Genomic DNA, 17,225 nt, shown 5'->3' with positions numbered 1-17,225 from the left:
ATAATGAGTTGTGGGAATGACACTAATGTTCCCATTTGAGTTAGTCTAGCACATGATAAGGCTTTACTAAATGTTTACTAAACTAAAACTTGGCTTTATGCAAATAAACCTAGAGCTTAGCACCCCCTTATTTACACTTAATGAGTAATTATTGTTAAGTTAGTTTGCGAGTACTTTAAAAGTACTCATGGCTTTGCCCTGGCTATTCAAATGCCAGACTATGAAGGAGAGCACCAGTATCAGGATGACGGACAGCAGGACGTCTACGATAACTAGGATCGTCTTCTAACGTCAAGCATTGCCTGTGAAATAGATAGTCCACTACTTTGCTTCCGCTACTATTTGTGATGTTGTACAATATATTCGTGTAATATTGGATCATGTGATCTAGGGTTGTAAGACAATATGTGTTGTAATAAATGATGACTCTATGCTACTTACTATTATGTCTCGCAAAAACATTATTCCTGGGATTGCGATGTACGGCATAATAGGCATCTGGACTTAAAAATCCGGGTGTTGACAAGTTGGTATCAGAGCCATTGTTTGACCTTAGGAGACCCTAGTTAGAATGGACGTTCGATAAACTTAGTTTCTAAAATAATGAATTGAATAGTTATGAAAAAATACAATCATACCCTTACCTTTGATATCTTTTGAAACTAGCCAAATTCATGTTCTTATTTACAAGTACTTAAAATTTTGAACACTTGCACTCCTCTAACTTGCTCATCAATCTCTCTACAGATGGAGCCCATCATCCCACTTGAGCCTTTCATCCAGACTCAAGTGTACGAGCTGGCCAACGGGGGGGATCTCATCTTTGAGAGGGATCTGTTCGCCCTCTCCGAGTTCCTCGGGCGCTCGCCTCCCGTGTTCTACGGGGGCCAGATCGCTGCTCAGAATGGAGGCCAACTCCAATGGATCATCATGGCTAACCTCCCTGGGCAGCCAGATTCACCCATGTTCCGCCAGATTCAGTTCTCTCTCCGAGAGAACACCTGGGTGGACGGACTCGCCCGCGCCATACAAGAGGGTCTTGCTCGTCTGTGCGGGCAAAACTCGGTAGCGATTTAAGGGGAACGCTTTGCGCACTTTGCAAGGCACTCCTCACTGGGGCTGCCCATCAGCCTGCCGTTCCACCCCGTGCTGAGGCACCACATGGACCACCTCGACTTTATGCTCTTCGAGACCCGTGCGGAGTTGGACAACTCCCGCGCCTTCGCCAACAGCACCCACCTAAAGCTGGTTCAGCAGGCGGAGACCATTCAGGTCATCGCCAAGGAGCGTCGGGTTCTCCGCCAGAGGGTTGCCAAGAGGGAGAACACCATCGACCGCCTCAAGGCCAAGATCGCCGTCCTGAAGGAGACCATCTCCACTCAGGCAGAGCAACTCCAAGCTCTGGAAGGAGAAGGCGAGGGAGAAGACATCCAAGGGGATGGCTACTCCTACGTCAGCAACGACAATGACTACGATGATGACGATGAGGGAGACCTGGACTTCCACCAGCACCTGCCTGCCGGGATGGACACCACCTTCCCGCTCCGCATCGATGGATAGTCGTTCCGTCTAAGCACTTGCGTCTAGTGATATGTATCGGTCCTTTGTATCCGCCCCATGTATCGTAGATTGTTGAAAGGGTTCTTAAAACCCTCCTGAACATTTGGCTTGTAATATTTGCTACCTCCATGACTATGTTCGTGTATGTAATATTATTATTTTTATGAATCAAGTTTAAGTTGTGTGAATTTATGTTGGAGATATGCCCAAGAGGCAATAATAAATTAGTTATTGTTATATCTTAGTGTTCATGATAAATGTTTACATCCCATGCTATAATTGTATCAACCGAAACATTGATACATGTGTGTTATGTAAACAACAAGGAGTCCCTAGTAAGCCTCTTGTATAACTAGCTTGTTGATTAACAGATGATCATGGTTTCGTGATCATGAACATTGGATGTTGTTAATAACAAGGTTATGTCATTGGGTGAATGATATAATGGACATACACCCAAATAAGCGTAGCATGAGATCAAGTCATTAAGTTCAACTTGCTATAAGCTTTCGATACATAGTTACCTAGTCCTTCGACCATGAGATCATGTAAATCACTTACACCGGAAGGGTACTTTGATTACATCAAACGCCATTGCGTAAATGGGTGGTTATAAAGATGGGATTAAGTATTCGGAAAGTGTGAGTTGAGGCATATGGATCAACAGTGGGATTTGTCCATCCCAATGACGGATAGATATACTCTGGGCCCTCTCGGTGGAATGTCGTCTGATTAGCTTGCAAGCATGTGATTGGATCACAAGAGATGACATACCACGGTAACGAGTAAAGAGTACTTGTCGGTAACGAGGTTGAACAAGGTATGGAGATACCGATGATCGAACCTCGGACAAGTAAAGTATCGCGTGACAAAGGGAATCGGTATCGTATGTAAATGGTTCAATCGATTACTAAGTTATCGTTGAATATGTGGGAGCCATTATGGATCTCCAGATCCCACTATTGGTTATTGGTCGGAGATGAGTCTCGACCATGTCTGCATGGGTGACGCGCTTAAGGTTCGATGTCGCATAAGTAGATTCGGAATATGAGATGGAGACCGAAGTTTGTTCGGAGTCTCGGATGGGATCCGAGACATCACGAGGAGGTCCGGAATGGTCCGGAGAATAAGATTCATATATGGGAAGTCATTTTCAGGGTTACCGGAAAAGTTCAGGATTTTTCGGTATTGTACCGGAGGTTCTAGAAGGTTCCGGAGGGTACCATAGTGGGGCCCACCTATCCCGTACGACCAACATGGACCGGAGGGGTCGCATAGGCCCACATGGGCCATGCACACCAGCCCCCCAAGGCCCATGTGGCTGTACCATGTGGATAAGATCAAATCCCTTGAAAATAGGGACTTAACTTGGGGGGGAAGTTCCCCCCCTTGTTTTGGCCGACCCAAAGGCTTCGAGGAGGGGCCAAGGCAGCCCCCCCACGCCTATATAAGAGGGAGGGGAGGGCTGGGGCGCAGCACATCATCCCCCCAAGCCCTAGCCGCCCCTCTCTCCCTCCTACTTCTTCCTGCGCAGGCTTGGCGAAGCCCTGCTGGAATTTCTCCTCCACCTCCACCACCACGCCGTTGTGCTGCTGGGATTCCGAGGGGATCTACCACACCTCCGCTGCCCGCTGGAACGGGGAGAGGACGGGCTTCATCGACACCGTACGCACGACCGAGTACGGAAGTGCTACCGGATTGCAGCACAGGATGATCGACTACATCAACAACGAGATCTAATCTCGTAGGCTTCGGAAATCTTCGAGGGTTAGTCTCACATGATCTTCTCGTTGCTTCGATCTTGGTAGATTAGATCTTGGGTGTTCCATAGATTAGATCTTGGATTTATTCGTCTTGCGGTAGGAAATTTTTTGTTTTCTATGCTACGAACCACATCAGTGGTATCAGAGCCATGTCTATGCATAGATCTGTTGCACGAGTAGAACACAATGGTTTTGTGGGCGTTGATGCTTTTGTTGCTTTAGTTTTTGTACTTTGCATCTTGCGGGATGGTGGGATGAAGCGGCCCGGGCTAACTTTACATGACCGCGTCTCATGAGACTTGCTCCACGCTTGACATGCAACTTGTATTGCATAAGTGGCTTTGCGGGTGTCTGTCTCTCCCACCATAGTGAAGATTGCAATTTGCACTTTCTATTGTCAACACTAGTATCACCGTTGTGGTTCATGTTCGTAGGTAGATTGGATCTTACTCGAAAACCCTAAACCACGTAAAATATGCAAACCAAATTAGAGGCGTCTAACTTGTTTTTGCAGGGTTTGGTGATGTGATATGGCCATGATGTGATGATGATTATATTTGATGTATGAGATGTTCATTATTGTATTATGGCAACCGGCAGGAGCCTAATGGTTGTCTTTAAATTTGTTAAGACCTGCGTGTCTATTCATCATGTAATAGCTTTATTTCAAGTAGTTGTTATAGTAGCTATAAGTGATGGACAACCATGAAGCGGTGCCATGGACCTTGGTACAATGCTGGTGATGATGGAGATCATGCTCGTGTGCTTTGGAGATGGAGATCAAAAGCACAAGAAGAAAGGCCATATCATATCACATATTATGAATTGCATGTGAGGTTAATCCTTTATGCATCTTATCTTGCTTAGATCGCGATGGTAGCATTATAAGATGATCCCTCACATTAATATCAAGATAATAAAGTGTTCTCCCCTCGTATGCACCGTTGCTACAGTTCGTCGTTTTGAAGCATCTCGTGATGATCGGATGTGATAGATTCTACATTCACATACAACGAGTGTAAGCCATGTTTGCACACGCGGAATACTTGGGTTTGCTTGGCGAGCCTAGCATGTACAGACATGGCCTCGGGACACTGGAAACCGAAAGGTTGAACACGAGTCATATGGATGATATGATCAACATGTTGATGTTCACCATTGAAGCTACATCATCTCACGTGATGATCGGTTTTGGTGTAGTGGATTTGGATCGTGTACCACTTAACAACCATGAGGGATGTTGTATTAAGTGGGAGTTCATTAGTAATTAGATTAAAACATGAACTAATTATCATGAACATAGTCTGAATAGTATTTTGGATTAAATTTGTAGAATTGGCATCCGTTATCTACCATGCGCTAGTCTTGTAATTGAGATAGAAATACTGTTAAGTCTGACAAGTAACTTTACGGACTGGTACCGTATTGTTAAAGAATCAAGATATGATTAAGTCCTAATGCAAACTTTTAGTAAACCTCACATTAATGATTCAAAGAGCAATGGTTTCAATTAGTACCAAATCATCTTGTCTCCGTGAAATTTGAAGTTCAAATCCGTTTGAAAAGTAAGGAGCTGGAAATTTTGTTTTCAGAAATAAGCAAGGTATGAGATATATGTGATATCTAAGACCTTATTGCAAGATGATAGAATATAATCTAGTGAGACTACATAAACTCATAAGTTTTATGGGAATGTACGAAGGTTGAAGACGCCCGGCGTCTCAATCCTCCAACTAGTTGGGCACTAACGATATTCGCATATCCATGAAGTGATCATCCTTAGTATGCACCGTTGCTAAGACTCGTCGTTTCGAAGCATCACGTGATGATCGGGTGTGATAGATTCTACGTGTGCATACAACGGGTGCAAGCCAGATTTGCACATGCGAATACTGAGGTTAAACTTTACGTGCCTAGCATGTACAGACATGGTCTCGGAAAGTCATCATGATATGATGGATAAAATTATGAGTGAAATTGTTCATCATGTTACAAAAATTACTAATAGTGAAATTTGGAACACTTGTCATATGATGATCAACTTTAAAGTAAGAACCTCAAGGTTATTGGTATTTGACCAATGTACCTAGAAGTTATTGAAGGTGAAGTGTTTTCTAAGAATGGGGAATGCTAAAAGAGAAACCACAAAAGATATGTTGGCAGAAAGAAAGAAAAAAGACTAGAAAGTCTAGCTCAGGTGTATATAGATGATATACATGTTATGGATGTATTCCTTGTTTGGTCACATAATAAAATTCTTGGGTATTTGTACCAGATTGGTTCGTATGAGATATCATACAATACAACGCAATACAAGAATACGATGGACTAAGTGACTGATAAGGAATAAGCTAATAATGCACGTCTGGAACCTAATAAAGTGTTATTATGTTTATCGTTGGCATTCTACCTAGCCCTTAGAATTTATAATAAATAACTTAATAAATTGTTATTTTGCTCTGGTCAAATGAAAACAATGAGTTGTTCAAATTATGACATTACTCCATGTACGATGGATAAGTTATTATAAATCTTAATGGTGAAACACACATACATAACACTGACGCTAAAATGCCATAAGGCAAATGATTTGAATTCCACTTATTTGTGGAACCGCCATTTAGGTCATGTTAGAGAGGAACGCATGAAGGAACTCCATGCAAATGGATTTTTGGAGTCATTTGATTTTTGAATTGTTTGGCGCTTGCAAATCTTTTCTAAAAAGAATGACTAAATACCGTTCATAGGCCAAGAGTTGAACGGGCAACTAACTTAGTGGAAACATACATGATGATATATGTGGTTCACTGGGTATAGTTGTGTGCGGGAGATTCTTCTACTTCATGAAAACTTCCAACAATGAATTGAGTATATATATGTTGATATATTCGATAAGGAAGAAGTTTGAAACATTTGAATGGATTCAAATAAATTTCAGCATGAAGTGGAAATCATCGTAATAGAAAAGTCAAATATCTATGATTGGATCATAGTGGAAATATTTGAATTACGAGTTTTAGCGAACATCTAAGAGAGTTATGAAGTTGTTCTACAACTCACGTTTCTTGGAGTATCATAGTAATGATGAAGTATCCGAGATATGTATCCAAACCTTGTTGGATCAAAGATGAGATAAAATATTGATGCCATTATATTTTTATGGATTATGCTTTAGTGACTACCGCTTTTACACTAAATAGAGCATCATCATAATCCGTTGAAATGACACCATACGAGTTATGCCATGGGTATAAACCATAATATTCCTTTCTTAAATTTTGGTATGCATAGCATAAGTAAATAAGTTTACAACCAAAATCGGATGAATGTCTTTGTTGGTTATCCCAGAGAAATGATTGGGAATTCTTTCCACTATGGAGACAAAGATAAAAGTGTTTGTCGATGTTTCTTACTTATTTCAAAGAAATTGTTTCTAGCGAACTATTTGAGTGGGAGGACAATGGAACTTGATAAGGTTCATGAACCTGAGCATGATGATCAGAGTAGCGCAGCATCGGAATTGGTTCCAGAAGCATTTACGAAGATCATGGCTCCCATGTCTACAAAGTGTTATAGTCATGGAGATCAAAGTACTAATTGAACCTTGTATATGTGGTTTATTTTGTGATCAAATAAATGATTTGTGGACAAATGATTGTTTTTGAACAATGATAAACCAACTACATACAAAGAAGTTATGATGGGCCCTGACTCCGTTAAAATGGCTATGCTCCATGAAATCCAAGATAGATGAATGCTTATTGAAAGTAAATGGATCTATAAAATAGATGGACTTGGATGAAATATCCTTAAAGAAGCTTGACTTATCGAAAAGTTGTTTACGACAAAGTTCAAAGAGTTGACTGCGATAAGATTAGATCTTCCGTGGCAATGCTTATAGTCTATGTGGATTATTCTAGTAATCGCTACATATTTCTTTTATGAGATATGATAGTAAGATGGCAGAAATACATTCCTTACCAGAAGCGTGTATGAAGGATGTATACTAGATACAACCAAGAGTTTTTGCTAGTCCGTGGAATACTAGATAGGTATACGAACTTCAATTGGATGAAGTGAGTATCGCGGAGTAGGAATCTTCACCTGATGAAATAATCAAAGGGTTTTGATTTCATCAAAAACGATGAAGATGCTTGCATTTGCAAGAAATTAAGTGGGAGCGCTGAGACATATTTGTAATACTTTATGTAGATGACATGTCGTTGATTATAAATAATGTAATTATATAATTTATTAAAAAGGTTTCATTGAGAATTATCTTCAATAAAATGATATGGACTGAAACATATTTAGTGTCAAGATCTATGAAGATAGATTGAAACACATAATAAATTTAAGTCAAAGTACATAGAATGGATATTGAAGTAGTTCAATATAAAAATATTAAGAAGGGTGTTCTTTTCATGCGAAGGTTTAACAAGACTTGAGTGTATTTGACACTCGATGAGTAAAAACACATGAGTGATTTTAGATCACGAATAATATGTACACAGTCAGATGTTCTATGCTCTAAAGGTATTATGAGCATATACCAGAATGATTCATGTGATCATCATTGGACGACAGTAAAGAATATCCATGAGTACTTTAGAAGAACCAAGGATATATATATATATAGTTTTATATGGGGTAATGACAAACAAATTGTTGTAAGGTGTTGCACCGATATTTGTTTGGTCACATATAAAAATTAATTTCAAATCTCAATTAGGCTAAGTGTTGTTTAAAAGGGTAGCACAATGCTAGTTTTAGAAGAGTTCTAAATATTGTGACGGATTCTACAAAAGAAGGCAGAATATGTCATTGTTTTGACAATGATTGAGGATGTTAAGTCAAGAAATTCTTTGAGAACTTGGTGTAGTTCCGATAGTGTCAGAACTTTGAAGCTATATTGTGTGTGACAATATTAGTGACATATTTCAGACCGCGGAATTAAGGTTCCACCAGAAGACCAAACATATTTAATGCCGACTCATTTGAAAATGAGTGATGCGTAGAGACGCAAATGAATTGCAAAATACATACGTTTCTGAACAGTCAGATCCGTTGACTAAAACCTCTCCCGTGAGCAAAACATGATAAGCACCAGAAGGCCAAGGTGTTATATCCTTACAAATGTAAACTAGATTATTGACTCTAGTGCAAGTGGGAGACTGTTGGAGATATGCCCAAGAGGCAATAATAAATTAGTTATTGTTATATCTTAGTGTTCATGATAAATGTTTACATCCCATGCTATAATTGTATCAACCGAAACATTGATACATGTGTGTTATGTAAACAACAAGGAGTCCCTAGTAAGCCTCTTGTATAACTAGCTTGTTGATTAACAGATGATCATGGTTTCGTGATCATGAACATTGGATGTTGTTAATAACAAGGTTATGTCATTGGGTGAATGATATAAGGGACATACACCCATATAAGCGTAGCATGAGATCAAGTCATTAAGTTCAACTTGCTATAAGCTTTCGATACATAGTTACCTAGTCCTTCGACCATGAGATCATGTAAATCACTTACACCGGAAGGGTACTTTGATTACATCAAACGCCATTGCGTAAATGGGTGGTTATAAAGATGGGATTAAGTATTCGGAAAGTGTGAGTTGAGGCATATGGATCAACAGTGGCATTTGTCCATCCCAATGACGGATAGATATACTCTGGGCCCTCTCGGTGGAATGTCGTCTGATTAGCTTGCAAGCATGTGATTGGATCACAAGAGATGACATACCACGGTAACGAGTAAAGAGTACTTGTCGGTAACGAGGTTGAACAAGGTATGGAGATACCGATGATCGAACCTCGGACAAGTAAAGTATCGCGTGACAAAGGGAATCGGTATCGTATGTAAATGGTTCAATCGATTACTAAGTTATCGTTGAATATGTGGGAGCTATTATGGATCTCCAGATCCCACTATTGGTTATTGGTCGGAGATGAGTCTCGACCATGTCTGCATAGTTCACGAACCGTAGGGTGACGCGCTTAAGGTTCGATGTCGCATAAGTAGATTCGGAATATGAGATGGAGACCGAAGTTTGTTCGGAGTCTCGGATGGGATCCGAGACATCACGAGGAGGTCCGGAATGGTCCGGAGAATAAGATTCATATATGGGAAGTCATTTTCAGGGTTACCAGAAAAGTTCAGGATTTTTCGGTATTGTACCGGAGGTTCTAGAAGGTTCCGGAGGGTACCATAGTGGGGCCCACCTATCCCGGACGACCAACATGGACCGGAGGGGTCGCATAGGCCCACATGGGCCATGCACACCAGCCCCCCAAGGCCCATGTGGCTGTACCAAGTGGATAAGATCAAATCCCTTGAAAATAGGGACTTAACTTGGGGGGGAAGTTCCCCCCCTTGTTTTGGCCGACCCAAAGGCTTGGAGGAGGGGCCAAGGCAGCCCCCCCACGCCTATATAAGAGGGAGGGGAGGGCTGGGGCGCAGCACATCATCCCCCCAAGCCCTAGCCGCCCCTCTCTCCCTCCTCCTTCTTCCTGCGCAGGCTTGGCGAAGCCCTGCAGGAATTTCTCCTCCACCTCCACCACCACGCCGTTGTGCTGCTGGGATTCCGAGGGGATCTACCACACCTCCGCTGCCCGCTGGAACGGGGAGAGGACGGGCTTCATCGACACCATACGCACGACCGAGTACGGAAGTGCTGCCGGATTGCAGCACAGGATGATCGACTACATCAACAACGAGATCTAATCTCGTAGGCTTTGGAAATCTTCGAGGGTTAGTCTCACATGATCTTCTCGTTGCTTCGATCTTGGTAGATTAGATCTTGGGTGTTCCATAGATTAGATCTTGGATTTATTCGTCTTGCGGTAGGAAAATTTTTGTTTTCTATGCTACGAACCCCATCAATTTATCCCAAAATGAGCCATAGAAATTTCCCTCTCGTCTCATTATCCATATCCCTGATTCAGATGGCACCTCCAACTCGCAACATGACTCAAGAGGCGATGATGCAGATGTTGCAACAGATGTTGGCTGATAGGGAAGTTGAGAGAGCTGAACGGCAAGCCAATTTAGCGGTACTTCAACAGCTTGTACAGAACAATCAGGGCCATGGAAACCATGACCACCCTGGGTCAAAGTTGAAAAACTTCCAGAACACAAATCCACCGGTGTTTAGCAAGACGGAGGAACCCCTTGATGCCGATGATTGGCTCCAGACTATGGAGAACAATCTCGAGGTGGCCGGAGTGGAGGACAACGAGAAGGTGTTGTTCGCCACCCACTATCTGGCTGGACCTGCACGTGCCTGGTGGACAAGTGCTCGCGCATTGAATGCGGGGCAAATGATGACTTGGGCAGATTTCAAACTCAAGTTTAGCAAGTATCACGTGCCACCGGGTCTCATCAAGAAGATGCGGGATGAGTTCCGTGAACTGAAGCAAGGCCGTCTAACCGTGGTAGAATACCGCGACAGATTCCTCACTCTGTCAAGGTACGCCCCGGATGAGACCGACACCAACGAGAAGAGGAAGGAGAGGTTCCTGAATGGACTGCATGATGAGATGCAGACTGTGCTGATCAACATTCCCTTTGCTGATCTAGAAGCCCTCGTTGACTCCGCCATCCAGATGGAAGGAAAGATCCATCAGGCCAATGAAAACCGCAAGCGCCGCATGATGAATCAGAGTGGGCCCAGCAACACCCACAAGTATCGCCCCAGCTCAAGTGGAGGGTTTGTCCCGAGAAACAAAGCCCCCAATGCAGAACTCACGTCCGGGTTATCAGAACCGGAGTGGAGGAAACCCCAGGCCAGGAGGCCACCACAACAACAGCAACTACAACAACAACAACAACTTCAACCGCGCCCCACCTCGAGCCCCCAACCACAACAACAACACCTCCAACACTGCTCCATGGACTGGGAGCAATGTTGTTCCCCTCACCCCCAAGGACAAATCCACCTACAACTGCTACGAGTGCGGAGTGGCTGGGCACTTCTCCTATGAGTGCCCCAAGAAGCTCGCCAAGACCGCCACCAACACCTCAGGCCCTGCGCAGCAGCAACGTCGTGTCACCACCAACAAGAAGTTCGCCCCCAACAACCCAAACAACCGCAACGGCCGCCTCTACCACATGAATGCAGAAGAAGCTCAGGAAGACCCAGATGTTGTGCTGGGTATGTTCTCTGTTAACTCAATACCCGCAAGAGTGCTGTTTGATTCTGGAGCATCGCATTCATTCATTACCGAAGATTTTGCATGCACTAGTAAGATTCAACCCATCAGTTTGAAGCATGTCATGATAGTTCAAATACCCGGATCAACAACTAAAGCTAGAAAAATTTGCAAAGATGTGCCAATCAGAATACATGAAATAGAATTCTATGCAAATTTGATTGTTCTGGGAGCCAAAGGTTTGGAACTAGTCCTCGGAATGGACTGGATGGCGAAACATCATGGACTGATTGATTGTGCCAAGAAGGCCATCACCATGACGAGTAGCACCGGAATAATAGTCGAACACATATTTGAAAGGATGCCCAGAAATTTCACCTGCAACCAAAGCCTAGCCAAACCCACCTTGGATCAGATCAGGGTCGTTTGTCGATATCCTGATGTGTTTCCGGATGATCTACCCGGTATGCCCCCAGATCGGGATATCGAGTTTATCATCGAGTTAATCCCCGGAACCGGACCCATAGCCCAGAGAGCCTACAGCATGAACCCGGCAGAGTTAGTGGAACTGAAGAAGCAACTGGATGATATGTTATTCAAAGGTCTGATTCAACCAAGTGCGTCACCTTGGAGATCGCCAGTTTTGTTTGTGGATAAGAAGGACGGTGCCACTCGTTTGGTTACGGACTATCGTAAGCTCAACGATGTCACCATCAAGAACAAGTATCCGTTGCCTAAGATAGAAGATCTGTTTGACCAACTGACCGGAGCCCAAGTATTCTCGAAGATTGATCTGCGGACAGGATACCATCAGCTGAAGATTCGTGCCACCGATATTCCAAAAACTGCCTTTACCACCAGATATGGATTGTATGAGTACAATGTCATGTCATTTGGATTGACCAATGCTCCCGCTTACTTCATGAATCTCATGAATAAGATCTTTATGAACTTCCTGGACAAGTTTGTCGTTGTCTTCATCGACGACATCCTCATTTACTCCAAGTCCGAAGAAGAGCATGAGCAACATTTGGAAGTGGTACTAGATACCCTTCGGGAGCATCAGTTGTATGCCAAGTTCAGCAAGTGTGAATTCTGGTTGAAAGAAGTAGGATTCTTGGGTCATATCTTGTCAGCCGGAGGAATTGCCGTTGACCCCGCAAAAATCAAGACTGTTGAAGAATGGAAAGCCCCAACCACTCAGACCGAGGTCCGTGAATTTCTCGGATTGGCGGGATATTACCGCCGATTCGTTGAAGGATTCTCGAGCATAGCAAGACCGATGACTCAATTGTTGAAGAAGGACCGGAAGTTCGAATGGACCGACAAGTGTGAAGAGAGCTTTCAACAGCTCAAGCTAAGATTGACAACAGCCCCAATACTGGTTATGCCGGATATTACCAAGCCCTTTGATGTGTACTGCGACGCCTCCAAGATTGGTCTTGGATGTGTGCTGATGCAAGAAGGCAAAGTAATATCTTACCTGTCAAGGCAGCTGAAGCAGCACGAACAGAACTATCCAACCCATGACTTAGAGCTAGCAGCGGTGGTGTTAGCACTGAAAGTATGGCGTCATTACCTCATGGGTAATCGATGCGAGGTTTACTCGGATCACAAGAGCCTGAAGTATATCTTCACGCAGAAGGAGCTGAATATGAGACAGCGCAGATGGATAGAGTTAATCAAGGATTACGACATGGAAATCCACTATCACCCCGGCAAGGCCAATGTGGTAGCGGATGCTTTGAGTAGACTGCCGTGTCAGTTAAACTCCATGTTAGCAATTGAGCAACCCAGCCTGTTTGAAGAGTTTGAACAGTTTAGGCTTGAACTGGTTAGCGAAGGATATCTCGCCAGCATTGAACTCCAACCCACCCTGATTAGTCAGATCAAGGAAGCTCAGAAAGGAAATGCTAGCATTGAGGGGATCAATAACCAAATAGCCGCCGGAAAGGCACCGGGATTCACCGTAGATGAAGAAGGAGTGCTATGGTATAACAAGCGCCTTTGTGTGCCGTCAGACTCAGAGTTGAAGAAAGTTATTCTGAAAGAAGCTCACGACACTCTATACTCCATTCACCCCGGAGGAACCAAGATGTACCAGGATTTGAAGGAACAATTCTGGTGGCATGGAATGAAGAGAGAAATTGGAAGCTACATTGCCAAGTGTGACATCTGTCAAAGAGTCAAAGCCGAACACCAACGCCCCGCAGGACTGTTGCAACCCCTACAGATTCCCGAGTGGAAGTGGGATTCCGTAGGAATGGACTTCATCACCGGACTGCCCAAGTCTAGTAAAGGAAATGATTCCATCTGGGTAGTGGTCGACAGACTAACCAAAGTCGCCCACTTCATCCCCGTCAAGACCACCTATCAAGGACCGAGACTCGTAGAGTTATATATCTCAAGGATAGTCAGCATGCACGGAACCCCGAAGTCGATAGTATCCGACAGAGGATCTCAATTCACCTCCAGATTCTGGCAGAAAGTACATGAAGGACTCGGAACTCGTCTGAATTTCAGCACCGCCTATCACCCACAGACAGATGGACAGACTGAACGAGTCAACCAAATACTAGAAGATATGTTGAGAGCATGTGTGTTAGAGTATGGATTTAAGTGGGAAGACTGCTTGCCGTACGCAGAATTCTCGTACAACAACAGCTATCAAGCCAGCTTGCAGATGGCCCCCTTTGAAGCACTGTACGGAAGGAAGTGCCGTACCCCTCTGAATTGGTCGGAAGTAGGAGAGAGTCAAGTCTTTGGACCAGATATTCTCCGAGAAGCCAAAGAGAAGGTTCACAAGATCCGCGAGTACCTCAAGACAGCCCAATCAAGACAGAAGAGCTACGCCGACAAGAGACACCGAGAGATGACCTTCGAGATCGGAGATTTCGTGTATCTCAAAGTGTCCCCCTTAAAGAAATGCAGAGATTCCAGCTTAGAGGAAAGCTCGCACCCCGATATGTAGGACCTTTCAAGGTCCTGAGCCGCCGAGGAGAAGCATCCTATCAGCTGGAGTTACCGGAAGAAATGTCAGCGGTGCACAATGTGTTTCACATCTCGCTACTCCGGAAGTGTTTAGAGGTACCTGAGAAGACCGAGGTTTTCAAGAACACCGACCATCGAGCTGTGGATATCAACTCAGATCTAACATACCGCGAAGTACCTATTCGCATCCTGGAAGAAGCCTTCAGAACCACCCGCACCCGAAGTATCAAGTTTCTGAAGATCCAATGGAGTAACCACACCGAAGAGGAAGCCACTTGGGAGAGAGAAGACTTTATGAGGACTGAGTACCCAGATCTCTTTAGTACCTATTTTTCTCAGATCTCGGGACGAGATCTTTTGTAAGGGGGAAGGGTTTGTAACATCCCAAGTTTCACCAATAATAAAATCAAGTGAGAGATTATCAATTACTCAAATTTCTCAACAAACAAAAACTTTTTATATGCATATAGTGCCACATATAGATTCATGCATTTGAGTGAAATTCTTTTGTGCAATTGCCATGATGAGTGTTAGTATGTTTAACCATTGCCATGTGAACCATAATCAAGATCATCAAACCCTAATTTGAGGGGAATTGGAGAAAATGGGAAAATCCATTTTTCACTTACATACACAATATGCAAAATTGCAAATCCTCAACCAAGGCCAAAATTGCTTGCTCCCTTTCTTCTAAAAAACTTCAATATGATAAATTATTACAATTGCATCATTGGATCAAGAATCAAATACAAGGAAATCAAAAATCTTACATACATATGATAATGGCCACTTCTCCCCAAAATATTTTCTTCACCTCTTTACACCTCTGGTTTTCTCATTTCTTGAACTAAACTTGGTCAACCAAAGCCATGTCATCCAAGACCATGTCAAGGTGAGTAACTTTGATGTTGACCACCATGGCTAGAGTTGACTAGGTTGACTAGAATAAAAGTGACAAGTAGGGATGCTGAAATAAAGTGAAGATCATGTCACCTTTGACATTTTGCAAATCAATTCCAAAATGAGTACCACCTCCACCAATACTTCACTCTAATTATATAAAAGAGATTCACCAAAAAGAATTTCAAAATTCAAATAAAATTCTCTTGCGGCCATTGTGTCGAATAGGTGGCAGGCATCATTTCCAAATTGAGTTACACCCTATTATCCCCTGGATTCTTCACTAAACCCCTTTAATCTTTGATCATTGCACTCTCTTACAACCCCTGCTTCATCCTAGTACTTGCCTTGGTCGATTAAAGTGAGAGGAGGATGAAGAGAAACCCTAAAACAATGCCATATCATGTACCCCGGCCACCTTTGGGCATCCCTCTCACTGGCCTCCCTCTCAACTTTTCTTCTTATCTTCGAGCATCTCTGGAGCACAAGGATCACGCCAGTACCGCTCGCTCGATCTCCAACACACCCCATTGGCCGGAACGCCCGCGTCCAAAACCGTGCCAGAGCGTGCCAGCCGGCGTGGTGATCACGCCCTGGACGCGCCAGGACGCCACGCACTCGAGCAACCTACGCCTCCCCTGCAAAGCCCACCGCTGCGTCGAGCACCGCCTCTGCGCCCTCTAGCCGCTAGACATACTCAAGCACGCGCAGAAGCCTTGTCACCGTCGTCCTCGCCGGCGAAGTACCGCGGCTACCGCAGCACTCAAATCGATTTCCTGAACGATTCCATCATCCCCTGGACGCGCCAGCTAGTCCTCGAGCATCGCCAGGACGACGCCTACAAGATGCCGTCCTCGCCTTGCCCTTTCGATCGACGGAGAGGCCACGCAGTCGACGCGCCCTCGCAGCACCTCCCGGCCATCATCGCCCGCTATAAATAGAGCTCCTCAGCCCACAACTCCTTCACACCATCTGCTCCCCTCCCTTCTCTGAACACTCTCCCCACCTCAATTGAGCACCACCTTGCCGGAGCAGCAGCAATTGGGAGCTGAGGTCCGCCGGAACCCGCGGAAGCTCTGCTTCGATTGGCGCCTCCCCGAGCGCCGCCGCTGCACCCAGGGCTTCCTCATCTACTACACCTTCTCCGCGCACCTTGCCAGACACCTGCAACGGCCTGGTACGCCCTCCGACCCCCTCGGCTCGCCGCCAGGGAGCTCGCCGCTCGCCGGAGACGACGACGTGCACACGCCGTCGGATCCTGTTCTAATCCTACGGCTTAGATCCCGCGTACCGTTTCGCTATGTTAAGTGTCGCCGACAAGTGGCCCCCACCTCGTCAGTGCGGCCCAAGCGCACCAGATGCGTGTTGGGCTGCGGAGGGAATTTTTAAACCGTTTCGGCCCAGTAACGTTTCCCGCCTAGCCCATGATTTCAAATCTAGTTTTAATCTTTATTCAAATTGCCCTACTGATAGTTTAGTAAAATTTGAATAGTTTGAAATCTGCCAAACCAAATTTAGCAAACTTTATACCGTTGGAAAGCCCATGAATCTATCTATCCAATGCCACTGGCCCCAACTCCAAATTCGTAGTAGATTTAATTCGACAAAAAGAACAAGACATGGACTTTTGAACATTCAAACTTTATTTAAAATTTAACCAAAATAGATTTTGAATTGATTCCAATTCTAATAAATCACAAATGATGTCCTCTAATTGATTATGCAATAATATAGACATGTTATTTGTATGATCATGGACTAGATCAAATAAAATAGCTATGTAGTCAATTCCAGAACAATTCAACTTGGAATTCAAATTTAACAAATACTATGAGAGCTACTCTCT

This window comes from Lolium perenne, chromosome 4 (assembly GCF_019359855.2).
Source record: "Lolium perenne isolate Kyuss_39 chromosome 4, Kyuss_2.0, whole genome shotgun sequence".
Classification (NCBI taxonomy): Eukaryota; Viridiplantae; Streptophyta; class Magnoliopsida; order Poales; family Poaceae; genus Lolium; species Lolium perenne.
The sequence above is the reverse complement of the archived record's forward strand: the minus strand, read 5'-3'. Positions refer to the sequence as shown.